The sequence below is a fragment of the Acinonyx jubatus genome, chromosome C1 (assembly GCF_027475565.1).
Source record: "Acinonyx jubatus isolate Ajub_Pintada_27869175 chromosome C1, VMU_Ajub_asm_v1.0, whole genome shotgun sequence".
NCBI classification, from domain to species: domain Eukaryota; kingdom Metazoa; phylum Chordata; class Mammalia; order Carnivora; family Felidae; genus Acinonyx; species Acinonyx jubatus.
In genome coordinates, this window is record NC_069381.1 from 190279984 (window position 1) to 190295902 (window position 15919).

At 41.2% G+C, this 15919-nt stretch overlaps 1 protein-coding gene across 9 annotated transcripts in view; it reads right to left on the reverse strand.

Annotated features, from left to right (window-relative positions):
• Positions 1-15372, reverse strand: part of PLEKHM3 (pleckstrin homology domain containing M3) — a 195682-nt gene extending 180310 nt beyond the window's left edge. For 2 of the 9 annotated variants that reach the window (XM_027052381.2, XM_027052388.2), the window contains exon 1: positions 15109-15367. The gene's annotated coding sequence lies outside the window, so the exon portion shown is untranslated. Of the gene's footprint in view, positions 1-517; positions 595-5566; positions 6006-15108 lie in introns of those variants that run through there. The other 7 variants (XM_027052338.2, XM_027052349.2, XR_008295538.1 and 4 more) reach the window with 7 other exon arrangements.
• Between the last annotated feature and the right edge of the window lie 547 nt (positions 15373-15919).

The following is a 15919-nucleotide window of genomic DNA, read 5'->3' on the forward strand; positions in this document are numbered from 1 at the left end:
TGACTTACCACTGTTTATGTTAAGCTTGATCACCTGGCTTGACCTTTTTTCTTTATGTAGTTACTATCTTCTAACACACCACTTAATGATCTTATTTACTTAATGTTTAGTGTTTCTCTCTCCCTAATAAAGTATTAGCTCCCCAAGGGCAGGAATTTATGCTCGCTTTGTTCACTAAGGTATCCCAAGTGCATAAAATAGTGTCTGACATATTTAAAAAAAAAACAAAAGGCACTAACTATTCATGTGTTGAATGAATGCACTGTTACTCCTTTGTGCGATGTTCATGGGCCTTCGTGACTACCCACCTCTCCAATTTGTAGATGCTAACCAGCATCCCCCTTACTGCTTTACTCCTCCCTGCTTTGCTCCAAGGTAGGGAGCCTTTCCCAATTGCTCAGGCTCTCTCGCAGCACCCTGGGTTTGCCATATCGCACTGAAATGACCAACAATCTCTATCCCATGTATCCCACTCTACACTTGAAGCGACTGGACACCAGGCAAGGTGCTTACTTACCCTGCTGTATAATCTGTGTCTTCATCCTCTGGGGCTCCATTTTGCAACCCCATTCTTTTTGGAACTTCGTCTTTTCCCTAGGATATACAGGCCTCAAATTCACTACAACACAAGCAGCTAATGCCAAATTTAGTCTCTATAAGTAAATACCTTTCCCTAGCATGCTTCATTTAGTTTTGAAATTAATTAAAAATAACAACATATTCAGACAGGTCAAAATATGCAGATTATGTTCCCCTGACAAAGTGAACCAAATAAATTGAGTGTGTAGGTGCAGTGTGGTTTGCCTCAGCACAAAACTGGAAATTAGGAGCTAATTAGAACTGTGTTCTAAATCTGGCTGAACCACACACACACACACACACACATGCTGGGTGGCCTCCAGCAAATCGTTTAACCACTGAGTGCTTTACTCAGCTACCTGCATCCAACAAAGTTGCTAACATCAAATTGCTAAGCCTGTGGATCACTCACTAGGTATCTGTTCCAACATGCCTTTAAAAAATGTAAACTATATAATTATGGAGCACTCCACTGGACCTCACGCACTCAACAACCACATGTTCCTGGTCTATACCTTCAAAGATGCGTCAGCCCAACAACGGCAAAGTCAGCAACCAACTACTTACAATACGCTACTTTTCAGCCAAATTCAATGATCTATAGATATTTTATCTTATTTTACATAAAATGCCCTTTCTGTAAAAAGGGTTATTTCTCCTATTTAAAAGATTGAGAAACTGAAGTCCATTTGTCCGTGTGGTAAGAAAAGCTCAACCCAAAGAATCCCCTGCACACATCACAATGTAATAGGATGGAGAAATCAGTGTGTTGCTATCTTCTAACAAGGAAGTCTGCTGTTTACATGCTCATTAAGCCAGGCTAATTAACAGGATGAATAAATCAGTCCTCCCACACTGAGGCAGAAGCAGATATGAGCAATAATACCAGCCCAGCCCACACAAAGATGCCATGTTCTCCAAAGCTGGATGGTAAAAGTGCTGACTTCCTCCCACTTGACTAAATGGCCTGTAATCAGAATTTAATGAGCGCTGAGAGGGTGTCTGAGGCTAGGTAGTTTTAGAAACAGCTGGACTATGGAGAAAAATGCAATGCTGAAGACACCTAGGGTAAACGGTTTCTGCCAATCTATTTTCAAACGTGAGAACGAAGAGGGATTACAAGGATGGTCAGCACATGTGGCTCTTCCGTGTTCTTCACTTTGGTTCGGGTTGTAGCTGACGGAAAATTTTCTAAGTTATATAATGTAAAGAATCCACCACACAGAGGATCTGACCCTAGTAAGACGACCTTTCTGGACCACAAGGCTATAAGAGATAATGGTTTTTCGTGGTGATTTGACATACAGATGATGTAGGCGTGTGGATGGAGCAGAGGCGAGCCACCAACAGCAGACGAGAAAATAGTGCCAGCGTGGACCTCGTAAGGAGTTCAGAGGTCTTTCAGAGGAGAAGGACACCTAGAAACACAGATGGAATCCCATTTTCATAGGCCTAGAAGGAACATTAAATGGCTACATTGTCTATAAGTTTTAATAAATGAGAAGTCTATTGCTATCTAACACATTAGGAGAATAACATTAAGAAGATAATTTGTATAGTGTTTTCCCAGTTCTAAAAGCAATAAATATTCACAGAAACTGGAAAATACGGACAGATATGGAAAAGAAAATAAAAATCAGTCATGGTCTCCTAACTCAGGGAAAATAAATCAATAGGTGTGTTGTGTCCAGTATTTAACTGGAATCAGATTATATATATAATTTGGGCACACTGTTTATACGCATGCTCAAAAAGCAAATAACACTAACCTTGAAAAAACCAAGCAACGTCCCCAGGTGTGCTGTGCCCACTTACACCTCACAAGCTGGCACGAGGGCCCACTTGATTGAACCTCCCATCTACAGCTCTCCGGAGACTTCCTCCATACACAACCACTAGTGTTCCTCCAAGTCCCGGTCCTCCTTGATGCTGTTAACCAGCCCCTCCTCAAACATCCCCAGTGCTTCACAGGCACCACACATCGACTTTTCCTCTCATTTCTATCCTCTCATTCTCAGTCTCCATCTTCCTCCCTTCCTCACCAGTCTCCTCACCAAATGTGGGCATTGCCTGAGCTCTCTTCTCCAACTACAGCTACATATGCTTCTGGGCTCAATTTCTCCACACTTGTGGCTTCAATAATTACTTCTATGTTTATGCCTTCCAAATGTCCATTGTCAAGTCTCAATCTCAGGCCTAATCTCTGGTCCCAGGTTCCCAACTATTCATAGGACTTTTCTACCTGGCTTATCTCATGACAAAATTAAGCTCAATCTGTCTAAAACCACAGTCAGTTACTCATTCAATAGATTTTTGGTGAACGCTCACCACGGGCTGGGCACTGTTCTAGGCACTGGGGAGACAGTAGCAAATAGATCCTTCAATGAAGCTTCTGCCGACAAGGTCCACCTTGCTCACCTGATGCTCTAAACCTTGCACAATCTTGGCCTGGCTTGCCTGCCCTGCTGCCCGCTTCTCTTCCAGAATATATTCGTTTCCTCCAAACTGCAATGCTACAGCTCAAATTTTATGTTTTCCCAGCTTCAAAATGTTGGTTAACACAGCTATCTCTAAGGTACCCTCACCCCACCTCTACCTGTGAAATTCTTTCCACTCTACAAGCTCAAATCCTGATCCTAAAACTGTCTGCTCTTTAATTTAAAGGTCCACAGAATCTCTTGGTACTGCCCCAACAACATATACATTGCATGCTGCCTGTTCTTTCTGAAATGATGACAAAGACAATTATAATTTCTCAAAAGCCTATATTGTGCCAGGTACATTGCCTGTGTGTATCACAATGTGTAATGGGAGCATTATTATCCCCATTTTACAGACAGAAAATGAAGGCTCAAAGATAAACAATTTGCCTGAGGGTCAGACACCTACCCTGCTGGACCTACAGAAACTTCAGATTGGTGATTCCAACCTATTTCATTTTCATAACCCCCACTGGGCCTAGAACTATGGCTAGTACACAATGGGTGCTCAGTAAATATTTGCTGAATGAACAACTGAATAAAGAGTAGGTTTTCAAAGCACTGACGTCTATAAATATAAATACCACTCTGGTTTTCCAGCAAAAGTACATTTAAATTCATTATAAGCTCATTTAAGTAAAATCTAACAAAATGTATGTTGATTTGAGCTTCAAAATTTTTTCTTGGTAGAGAAAGCTTCTAAGCTGTAGGAACCAGGTTTAAAAATAACATGGCAAAGGTCAGGCAGCCAAGACCTCACTCAGACATTTTATAGGAACAAAAGCACCTATGCAGCGCTAGGAATTGTTTTGTGAACCACTCCAAATCAGTAGTTGGGCTGGTCTCATTTCCCATTGACTTAGAGCTCAAGCTCTTTCTAATACCAGTAAAGAGATGTTCCCTTTGAAATACACCCTATCAATTTAAAGCACTTTTCAGTACATGTTTGCTGCTTGCAAAACCATTGAGACATTTAATGCCCCGAGATGTTTTCCCAGAAACCAAACTAAATATAAGCATGGCATTTCAAATCTCAGATTGCTCTGCTGTTGGAGGCAGTAATGTTATTATGCCCTGATGTCAACCACTGGATTGGAAAGCCAAGGTTCCTGATTGGGAATCCCATTTCATAAAACCACCAGAGTTCCAATATGTCCCACTTTTAGAAACCAAACAGACATAAACTTCAGTTATGTAAGTGTCAGTGTCTGAAAATGCAGACTCAATGTTTTCCACTTCCCTTTACCTCCATGGTAAGGACTAGAGATTAAAAAACAAACAAAATACCCTCAAATTATCTAAGACTGAGACGAAGAAAGCAAAAACTTCCATCATAAAAAACCACATCTGGCTACAGTCAGCCTCCAGCTGCAACAGGGAATAACTGACTAGAATCCATGTAGATGCCATCTGAGCCAAGCCAGCTGGCATAAGTTGAATACGTGACAGACCACAACAATGAATGTAACAACCACCAGGGAGATACACTGAGACCCAGATATGCAAGACACCCAAAAGGAACTAAGAAAGTAGCTTCAAAGATGTTATCAACTCATATCACGATTTGGCTTACTGAGAATAATCTTTTTCATATGCATGGTTTAGAGTATAGTTTATAAAGTGTTTGATAAGCTTCTTGATAAAAACTAATAATAAACAGAGAGAGGTAAGTAAAGTAGCAGGATTGTTTTAAAGATGATTAAAGAGAAACCAAGATGACTCATCTAGTGTCAGCTGAAGGCCCTATGGGGAACAAAAAGAGGCTCCTGGAATCCCTGTCTAATTACTGGGCCAACCAAATTCAATTGCCTTTTAAGTCACCTTAAATTGCTCAGGGGCACAGATGTTAGAAGGACCATAAACTGTAAGTAGGTTAAATCCAACGAGCCACCCAGTTTTGAATTTGTTCAATGGGACAGAGGTGTGGCAAAGAGGACACAAACTTCCGAAACCACAAAGGGTTAATGTCCCGGCACTGACTTCTAAACTGAATGACTACAAGCAAGTCAGGCTGACTCAGGACTTCAGGGCCCTCCTTATCTGCAAAATGGAAATCCTGCCAATGCCTGCCCCCAACTACCTTAGAAAATTGTAAAGCACAAATGCAGTTAATATATGTAAAAGCTCTTTATAAAACCTAAAGCAATTGCTATTCCTATTAGAAACTAGCTGATTTCTAACCACACAACCATTTATACTCAACAAGCATTTACAAGCATGGACCAAGTACCCAAACACTAGAGGCTGAGGACACAAAACCACGGCTTCTGTCCTAAAAGAGCTTAATAGCTAGTGGGGAAACAACATAAAACCAAGTGTAAACAGTGCGTTAACACAAGTATCCAAAAGGTGTTACAGGAACGTAAATAAGGAATCGTTAATAATCAAGAGATAATAAAAAGTCTTAATGACCAAACACAATTAAATGTCTTAACAGTCTACAAAGAGATGACTTCAGCTGGAAGAAACCAAAGACAAAGGAAACAAACACACAAAATCAATCATACCTGCTCTAGAAATGCTGTTACGTCTGGCATGAAGCTGTCAACCTATGGTAAGAGCTTCAAAGGTTCCAAAGAATCAGTTCAAAGTAAATGAATAATCTCACAAATGGAAGGCACGAATGCAGGGCTTCACAAAGCTGCCCAAGTCTTTCTGACCCACAGAGACATCTCTGGCCAATAGAAGGCCTCGGCTACATGACTGGGATGTCATGAGAAATGAATAAATGCCTCACTTCCTGTTGACTTCAATTCCTTAGGTCACTGCAGCTGATTAGCAGAAGGGAAAATACTTACAACTTTAACCTTCAAAACAATAATCAGCTTATGGGTTAGTACATATTCACAAAACCAGCTCCTATGGGTACTTAGGGTGAATGTACAGTGAAGTAATTAACTGTTGTTGTTTTTGTTGTTGTTGTTGTTTTCTTTATCAGCTACAATTGAACCTGTTAAAAAGTGAGACTGGGTCTTTGTTAAAGGCATCTAGAGGGGCTCCTGGGTGGCTCAGTCGGTTGAGCGTCCAACTTCAGCCCAGGTCATGATCTCATGGTCCAACTTCAGCCCAGGTCATGATCTCATGGTCTGTGGGTTTGAGCCCCGCATCAGGCTCTGTGCTGACAGCTCGGAGCCCGGAGCCTGTTTCAGATTCTGTGTCTCCCTCTCTCTCTGACCCTCCCCTGTTCATGCTGTGTCTCTCTCTGTCTCAAAAATAAATAAACATTAAAAAAAAAAAAAAGGCATCTAGAGAGTATCAGACCCATGATAAGGTCTAAGCAAAAGGTGATTCACTTCTTATTTGAAAGGACTCAGTGGTGATCAATGGCATCCATGGCTCCTCCCTCTCTTTTCAACTTAATCTGTGACCACAAACTTGACTACCAAGCGGCCTCTTACCAATTCTGTCAGGAAACAAGCAAGGCTAGCAAAGGCAGACAAAACAGTCTTTGGCCTTCAAAGATAAGGACAAGGTAAGGTAAAATAACAGGATGAGTCTTTGTTATTTTGCTAAATACAACATGAAGGTCAGAAACAATCTCTGTCCATCATACAGGACAAAGGAAAAGTTTACAAAGTATGAAGGAGAAAAACAGTAGGAACTACATTTTCATCTCTAGTTCTGGATTTAAATTTCTTTTATTATGGACTGTTATCATTAGCATGGAATGGAGTTTTAGAAAACAATTCTGCAGCACGTACTCATTTTGAAGCTCTCATTGGTCCATATTCCTTTAGCTCTTTTGACATTAAGATGACAGGCATATGATAACTGGGACTCAAAGAAATGCCTGTTGTCCAAGACCACCACTACTATACTAAATTCACTAAAAATGTACTGCAAAGGACTCATTCAGTGTGGATGGACACATGGTAAATGTGGAATGATGTATTTAATAAAATGTTTAAAAACAAAATAAAGAGTTTTTATAATTCCTAAGCCAATACCAAGATTAAGAAGTCATAGCTATTATTTTTGGGTAGTTGCTAAAGGGTTAGGGTTAGGGTTAGGGTTAGGGTTAGTTAAGCCCTTTATCTGCATCATCTTGTTAAATTCTCACAACTCTATCAGAGTGCTGCTATTATGATTACCACTTTACAGAAAAGGAAATTCAGATTTAGTTTTGTATTATTTTTTGTAATGTTTATTCATTTTTGAGAGAGAGACACAGAGTGTGAGTGGGAGAGGAGCAGAGAGAGACACAGAACTTGAAACAGGCTCCAGGCTCCGAGCTATGAGCACAGAGCCTGATGCAGGGCTCGAACTCATGTACTGTGAGATCATGACGTATGCCGAAGTCAGACGCTCAACTGACTGAGCCACCCAGGTGCCCCAAAAGGAAATTCAAAAGAGATGAAGTTATGTGTCCAAAGTAATATTGCCAGTGGGTGGGAAAAAGACTCTAAAATGCACACACAGTCCTGGAAGGCATTTAATAGCAAATTAATTACCCTGAAATAATATAGCTAAAATTTTACAGACATCGGGCTTTGAATTGTAGTGTCAAACCTCAGCAACTTTAAATTATTTATTATTAATAACTAAAATAATTATTTAAATTATTTATTTTTAAATCTTTGTTAATCCCACAACTCAGAAAGTTAAATGCTAAATATCATCTTTACACCCAGGGAAACAGTTTATACTTAATTTATTTAAAAAAATTACATCTGTAATACTTCTGTGTCATTGTAAATTCTTTAAGGGAATGGTGGATGAGAGGTCCCTAAACAGAGTAAAAAGCTGTTCTCTAACTAAATAGCTAACGTCAATTCTCTTAGTGACCTTGAACACATTACTTGTAATGTCTGCAAGGGTATAATAACTATGACTTCATTTAGGCCAAATAAGTGCTCTTGCAAATGTTGACATAGTCCTAATTGCCCAAACCTTTTACTAATATTTCCCTAAGACATCATTTTTCATTTAGCCAATAAATAGAAGCACTTGTAAAATGTTTGCTGTAAAAACAAAAAACAAAAACAAACAAAAAAACAAAAAAAAAAATCCACCCCTGCTAATAAGTGTTTCTGTTCAAAGAATTAAAGAAATCATTTCAAATTAAATATGACCATACATAATTCCAACACATTGTAACTATTAAGGTAGGTCCAAATAAATTGTCTCCTTCTAAAGCCAACGGAACTTTTTTGGTGGGGGAGGAAGAAGGGTAAGAATGTCAATGTATTTGGGGCTCAATCAAAATAACAAAGTTGACCCACAACATTCAGTCTTGTTTCTTAGGCCTACTGAAAGTTGACACGCTCTGGTTTCATATCACCACACTCCAGAGAATCTCTAGACATCATATCTAACGTTTCAGTGAAGGACAATTACTTTGGGACCACAAGACCTGGAAGTGGAAGGCCTGTTTGTTTCAAGGTTCCAAGCACTACTACCACAGGTATGCCATTCGAACCTGAATTCCAGTCACTTCGATGCAGGTCAAATAATACCTGTCCTACCCTCTTCAAAAGTCGTCTTAGAAAGCAAGTCTAATGACATAATGCAGTGCTCTGTGAACTCCAAAGCAGGGTACAGGATGCCGACAGGAGTTTGCATGGTACCAGTGAACAGGGCAACGCATCCTCTTTGATCTCCTCCCATTATAAACCAACAAACTGGTACAGAGAGTGGTAACAGCAATCAGTTTAGGAAGCTCTGAAATAGGTTTTAATCTACTCAAGGAACTCCTGCACTGTTCAAGGCAGCATGAGTCACTGTGTTTCCGCGTTCCGGGTGGTCTTCGAATGGGGAGATTCAATTGTACAAGTGCACGATGATTCAAAAAAGAAAAACCAAGTAAGTAAAACCCTCCCTTGCCCTCCAAGTTCCTCTACAGCTAAAATACTTTCTCCTCCTCCCTTTGAATTCCAAGTTCCTAGAAGAAACTTGCTCTTTATGCTTTCTGACTCTACTTCTCACCACTCGTTCATTCTCCCTACCAGAGGGAATCTGGTTCTTCACCAGCTGCAACTGCAGAGGCAAAGGTCATCAACAACTTCCTTCTTGTTAACCCCAGGAGACTTTTCACTCCACACCCAACCTGCCCTCTCAGCAGTATTTGACCTACTGAACATCACGCTCCCAAATACACTGATGTAGCCTTTTCCGGTATTTCTCCTTTATCTCTGCAGGCTCATTTCAGTCCCCACTATGAGCTCCCCTTTCCTATGTTCATATCATAAATGCACACATTCCTCTGTTTTCCCCCATAACCCTTTTATTTAGTTCCTCCTCTTCTCCATTTCTGTGGCTTCAGCTACAATCCACGTGGTGGATGAGCAACAGATTACTCCCCTAAGATCTAGACCCACAAATGCAACTGCCTTTTGGATGTCCCCTAACTCCTAACATGCACGAACCCAGCTCTTCATCTTACCCTCAACCTGCCCCTCCTCCTGACATTGCCCATATGGCAAAGGACATCATCATCTGCCCCAGAAAATGAACATCATCCTTGACCCTTCTGGCTCCTTCACCCACACCTCCATCTGTCAAATATATCCATTCCTCTCTTTCCTTATTGCCTTAGTTCAGACACCACCACCAGTCTTCCCTTCAGTCTTGCCCTCCTCTCATCCAGTCGCCACACTACCACCTAAGTGGCCTTTCTAAAATTAAAACTCTGGGGCACCCGGGGTGGCTCAGTCGGTTGAGCGTCCGACTTCAGCTCAGGTCATGATCTCTTGGTTTGTGAGTTCAAGCCCCATGTCGGACTCTGTGCTGACAGCTCAGAGCCTGGAGCCTACCTCAAATTTTGTCTCTCTCTCTCTCTCTCTCTCTCTCTCTCTCTCTCTACGTATATCTCTCTGCTCCTCCCCCACTCACGCCCTATCTCTCTTAAAAATAAAAATAAACAAACAAACAAACAAACAAACAAACATAAAATTAAAACCCTGCTGTCTTCTGGAAAAACCATACACTCCTTAACATTGCCTGTAAGAGCTCATGTCCACTTACTTTCCCAGGCTTATCTCTTGAATTTCCCCTCTCTTCTCTCTACCCCACAACACACAGGGACACAACTTGGCAAATGTGAATTCAGCCTTTGGGTCTCTGCTGAAGTATCACTTGTTCCCTGACCTCCTATGTCCATTTTGGACATCCCTCTTATGTGTTCCCATAGCATCCTAATTTCCTCAATTATAATGCTTTTTATGCTGTGCAAAATGGCCTGTTTACTTGTCTGTTTCCTCCACTAGACCGTAAGTTTCATGAAGGCAAAGACTATGACTGTTTTAGTTAAGGTTGTTTTCCTGGCCCCAAGTACAAGAGCTATGTGTCATGGTACAAAACTAATGAAAATAGCATGCCTAACATCTTAATACAATGGCCTCTATAGTTTAACTTTGGTTTTTGCTCATAACTCACATTGCCATCAAGATTAATTACACCCTCAGAACACATACAGTTCTCACCTTATTGTCAGTATGAGGGTTAATTATGTGGACTTTTTATTGTCTGTCTGGTAATAGCCACAGGAGCCAATGAAATAGAGCAAACATAATGCATGGAATTTACTACTGGTGGTCATTTTTATCATAGTGTCACTCAGTACTCAGGGCTCTGAATTATTTAGCTTGCATCTAAGCTGGAATACAGTTCAGCTACTTATGAATCAAATACAAAATACACTTTAAAAGAAAAAGAAAAAAGAAAAAAGCAACCCCTTGCTAACCATCCCTCCACATGGTTTCTTTTAAGGGATTAACACTTCCTCATGAAGAAAATCAGCATTTGGCTAGTGCCAATGGGGCAACTGGCACTGTCTGGATGTTTCTGTGGATGTGAAAGAATAGAGCAAAATGACATTAGGAAAGGGAAGCAGTGGGGAAAACGAAAGAGTAGCATTGCTCTAGTGCTCCTGGAAATTGTCTAGAGATGGAGAATCCTAAAACATCTGCCCAAATGATCTAATCTTTTCCAGGTTCCTGTTAAAATCAGGTCTTCTGAAACTAGTAATTAAAGTAGCCCCTAGGGCGCCTTGGTGGCTCAGTCAGTGAAGTGTACGACTCATGATTTCGGCTCAGGTCATGATCTCGCAGGTTCATGGGATGGAGCCCTGTGCGCTGTGCGCACAGAGCCTGCTTGGAATTCTCTCTTCTCCTCTCTCTCTCTGCCCTCCCTTGTTCATGCGCTCTCTCTCTCTCTCTCTCTCTCAAAATAAATAACCGTTAAAAAAACAAAGTAGCACCTATCTGCCTGCCTGCTTCTTAAATATGTAAATTTATAGCTTGCCTTCAAGTATTATGGGAAGGTTGCAAACATGATTAAACTGAAATAGAGTATGTCAAATATCTGATAAATATTCAATGAATAATAGCTTTGAGTGTTTCCTAATGTATCAGATGTTACCAATCCAGGCCAGCTTTGTTTTCCTAGTCATAATATGCAGATGTCTTTCTTTTTGCAAATGGTTACATATCCATTATAGTTCTTTGTTTTCCACTTGGATAATTATCCTGGGTCTATACCCCAAAGGCTAAATTCCAACAACCTATGAGAAAACAAAGCTACATTAAACATTTGTGGACATTAACTTTAAAAATATTTCTGGGGCATCTGGGTCGGTTGAGCATCCAACTCCTAATATCAGCTCAGGTCAGAATCTTGTAGTTCATGAGATCTAGCCCTGCTCGGACTCTGTGCTGACAGTGTAGAGCCTGCTTGGGATTCTCTCTCTCCCTCTCTCTCTGCCCTGCTCATACTCTCTCTCTCTCTCTTTCTCTCTCTCTCTCAAAAATAAATACACTTTAAAAGGTATTTCTAAGTTCCTTTGGATAGATTGTTAGAAGTAGAAGTATTAGGTCAGGGGGTGGGGGCATTAGTGAGGCTTTGCATACATTCAGCAATGAGTTTTATAGAAAGGTTATACCATTTGCTAACCCCTCACAGCATTTGAGAGTGTCTGCTCCACTGCACCCTAACTAACTAATGTGAAGAACTGAAATTTTTAACAATATGTAAATTTTAAGAGCTGGAAAAAATGGGACCCTGCTGTTATTCCAATTTTCATTTCTTTGATTAATGGAAAGAGAATGTATTTTTTTTTAACATTTATTTATTTTTGAGAGAGAGACAGAGCATGAGTTGGGAAGGGGCAGAGAGAGAGGGAGACACAGAATCTGAAGCAGGCTCCAGGCTCTGAGCTGTCAGAACAGAGCCCGATGCCAGGCTTGAACTCATGAGCCATGAGATAATGACCTGGGCCACCCAGGCGCCTGTAATGTGTATTTTTGTACATCTATTAGCCATTAATTTCCTCTTCTATGGATAGTCTGTTCCTGTCTTTTGCCCAATTTTCTGCTGAAGTCTGTATTAGTTTTCATCTTTCTGTTTTTTAAAAGTAGGTTCCACGCCCTGCACGAAGCCCAGTGCGGGACTTGAACTCACAACACTGAGATCAAGACCTGAGCTGAGATCAAGAGTTGCACACTTAACTGACAGCCACTCAGGTACCCCTGTCTTAACTTTCTATTGCTATATAACAAATTTCCACAAACTTAGTAGCTTAAAGCACCACCTATTTCTTAAGGTCAATGCTGAAGGTCAGAAGCCTGGGTAAGCTTGACTAGGTTCTCTGTTCAGGGCCTCTCTCAAGAGACTATATTCAAGGTGTTGCTGGCCAGGCTGGGCTCTTAGCTGAAGACTCTGGTAAAGAACCCAGTGCTAAGCTCACTCAGGTTGTTGGCACGGTCCAGCTGCTAGACTGTGCCCCTACATCTGAGGTTCCAGTTTCCATGCTGGGCCAACTTCAGCAATTCTAGGCCTCCTGCATTCCTTCTCAAGTGTCCCCTCCACCTTCAAAACAGCAACAGTATGTTGTTCCTCCTCAAGCTTCAAATCGTTTGGATTTCACCAGCCAGAGAAAGCTCTCCACTTTTATGGACTCCTGTGATTAGACAAGCACCACTCTGGTATTTTCGCCATTTTGAATTCAACTGTGTCACAAAATATAATATACTCAAAAGAGTGATATTTCATCATCTTTATAGGTTGCATGGATTAGGCCATCCAATCTTGGTACAGGGGCATTTTTAGAATTCTGCCTGCTATAGAGTCTTAGGTGTTCTTATAACATGTTCATGTCTTTATGATAAACCTTAATTGCATGAATTTACTAAATAAATGAATCTTACTGATGACTGTAAGAAGTTGCATTTTCACAATGACAAAGGCAACTGTGGATGGTGCTGCTGTGTGCTAATAAGAACTTTGAATACCGGGGCACCTGTGTGGCACAGTTGTTAAGCATCTGACTTCCGCTCAGGTCATGATCTCACAGTTCGTGAGCTCATGCCTCGCTTCGGGTGAACACGAGCCCCACTTTGGGTAAAACATGAGCCCTGGGTGAGCTCCACTTCTCTCTCTCTCTCTCTGTGCCCTCTCTCTCTCTCTCTCAAGGAAAAAAAAAAAAGAAAAATTTTAACACCCACCTTTGCCAACACTGATATTTTTTTAAATTTTTAATTGTGGGAAAATACACATAAGATTTGCCATCTTAACTACTTTCAAGTGTACGTCAGTAACATTCATACTGTTGTGCAACCAATCGGTAGAACTCTTCATCGTGCAAAACTGAAACTATACTCATTTAATAAAACTCTCCATTTAGCCCCTACCCCAGCTTCTGCAATCACCATCCTACTTTCAACACAGGTTTATTTTATGTATTTTTTAAATCAATGAAATAGTTTGTTATTTTTTAGTAATCTCTACACCCAACGTGGGGCTTGAACTCATGACCCCAAGAGTCACATGCTCTTCTGACTGAGCCAGCCAGGAACCCTTTAAGTATTCCTTAACAAACATGTATGTAGCAATTATTACATGTGCTGTTCTTAACACTTTAAAAATATTAATTCATTTGATCCTCACAACCACCCTATGAGAACAGAACTATTACTAAACCCATTCTACAGATTGGGAAATACGGCAGGTAACTTCCCACGGTTACACAATAGGAAGGTGCTACACAGGAACTGAAATCCAGGTAGTCTGGCTTTATAGTTCTTGCTATGAACCATCACATTGTGAAAATATTCATTTTAAAGACAAACTCATAAGGCATTAGTATTATTTCTTTGATGTGCTTGATTTCAAAACACTTCTCTACGTGCAATTTAATCTAATACTCTACTAACTCAAAGTTAGATTATGTGACCAGGGAGACACATCTGTATACAGCCCAATTTTTGGTGAAAGCATTTTCTTGAAGCTAATGAAATGAAAACTGGCTTGTATTTGATTACAGACACAACAATTAAAATTTACATGCAGTCTATTTATAATAAAATACCTTATGAATTAATATAAATTGCAATTCACCATGACTACTGAAAATACTAAAGAAAAAAAGGTGTTTCTCTTTTCCAAGAAGGAAAAAACAAAAGAAAGGAAAAAAACTTCCAAATAAGTTTACAACAGCATAGCTCAATCTCAGCTTGACCTGGTAAATTCAAATCTGCCCTGCTTTGCAAGCTATAAATCTAGACCAATATCCATTTGCCATTCAACCATATACCTCAGTAGACAATTTTATTTGTTGAGTGGGTCTGAAATGTCCTCATCCTGGTGTTTTAGCATAGTAACCCTCTCACAGAGGCCCAAATCATGCTTGTCATCAGCCACACAGCGTCCTTTACTATACATTAGAAATGAGCGTTGTCAACAGAAGGAACAATCGTTTCTCTAGAAGCCCCAGCGTGATGTGAGTTAAAAGCTCTGCTGAGGTTTGGTTTCTAGGACCCAGGAAGCAGGGAGACTAAAAACAGCGCACAGAACAGGATGTGCTATTTCAACTGCTTTCTGCTTATATACCTGATTGATAAAAAATAAGCAGACAATGCATCGTGTGATCTGCCCACACCCATTATCCACTACATTGCAGCGCAGTCTCCAGCAGGAACTAAAAGCCAGAGTACTGAAGAAAGAGCAAAATCATCGCAACCCCAGGGATACCCTCGGATATGTGTTACAATGTTGTCATCCCCACACCCTTCCCCCACTGGCCAGCCAGGCAGCACAGACGCAGGCAGATGCTCACCTGGCCGCGGGCTGTTTCTCTGCCTTCACCTACGGGGCCTGCAGGCTACTCCTGGCCGGGGCGCGGCTTCGGGCAAGCCCGCCTCACCGTGACAGCCCGTCTGGCCGCCGACCATCCCAGCCCGGCCGTCTGTTTACAAGCGCTTCTCGCGGTCCCACTCTTAAATGCTTCCCCCCAGCCACCCGGGAAGCGAGACCCGGACACACAAGGTTCCAGGGTCTCAAGGACTCGTCTTTTTTTGCCCAAGGAGCCAGCGGCCCGGGCGGGGCCTGACCGCACAGCCAGGCCTTATCTCTGCTTCCTTAGACAAGATTTTTATCACACACGTTTTGAAAACAATGGCGTGTGCCGCAGAGTCTCCGCACGGCTCCCCCCAACGCCCGAATGAATATTTGCAATTGGAAATTTTCACTTGGGACAGACACACAGGATTGGACCTTTTTTTTTTTTTTTCAGCTCCCTAAGAAAATTACTCATATAAGTTCTTTCTGAAAATGGGACTATTACAAGCTGGAGATTGCTTCTCATTTCATGTTTGGAACTGCGGAGAAAAATCAATTTTCGCTGTCCTTTCATGTTGTAGACAGCAGGTTGAAAGGGGATGATTTTGAGGGGAGGTCTTCAACCCCCATTTGGATTCCCAGCACAACAGTGGCGTGCTGTGTGTGTGTGTGTGTGTGTGTGTATTGTGTTCATGTACACACTGACTGGCACCCGGAGGCTTCTTAGTAAGACACCCACCACACCAAACCCACACTGACTTTGGCCACTTTGTAAGAGGATATGCTGGTCTAGCTGGGTAAGCCTTTCC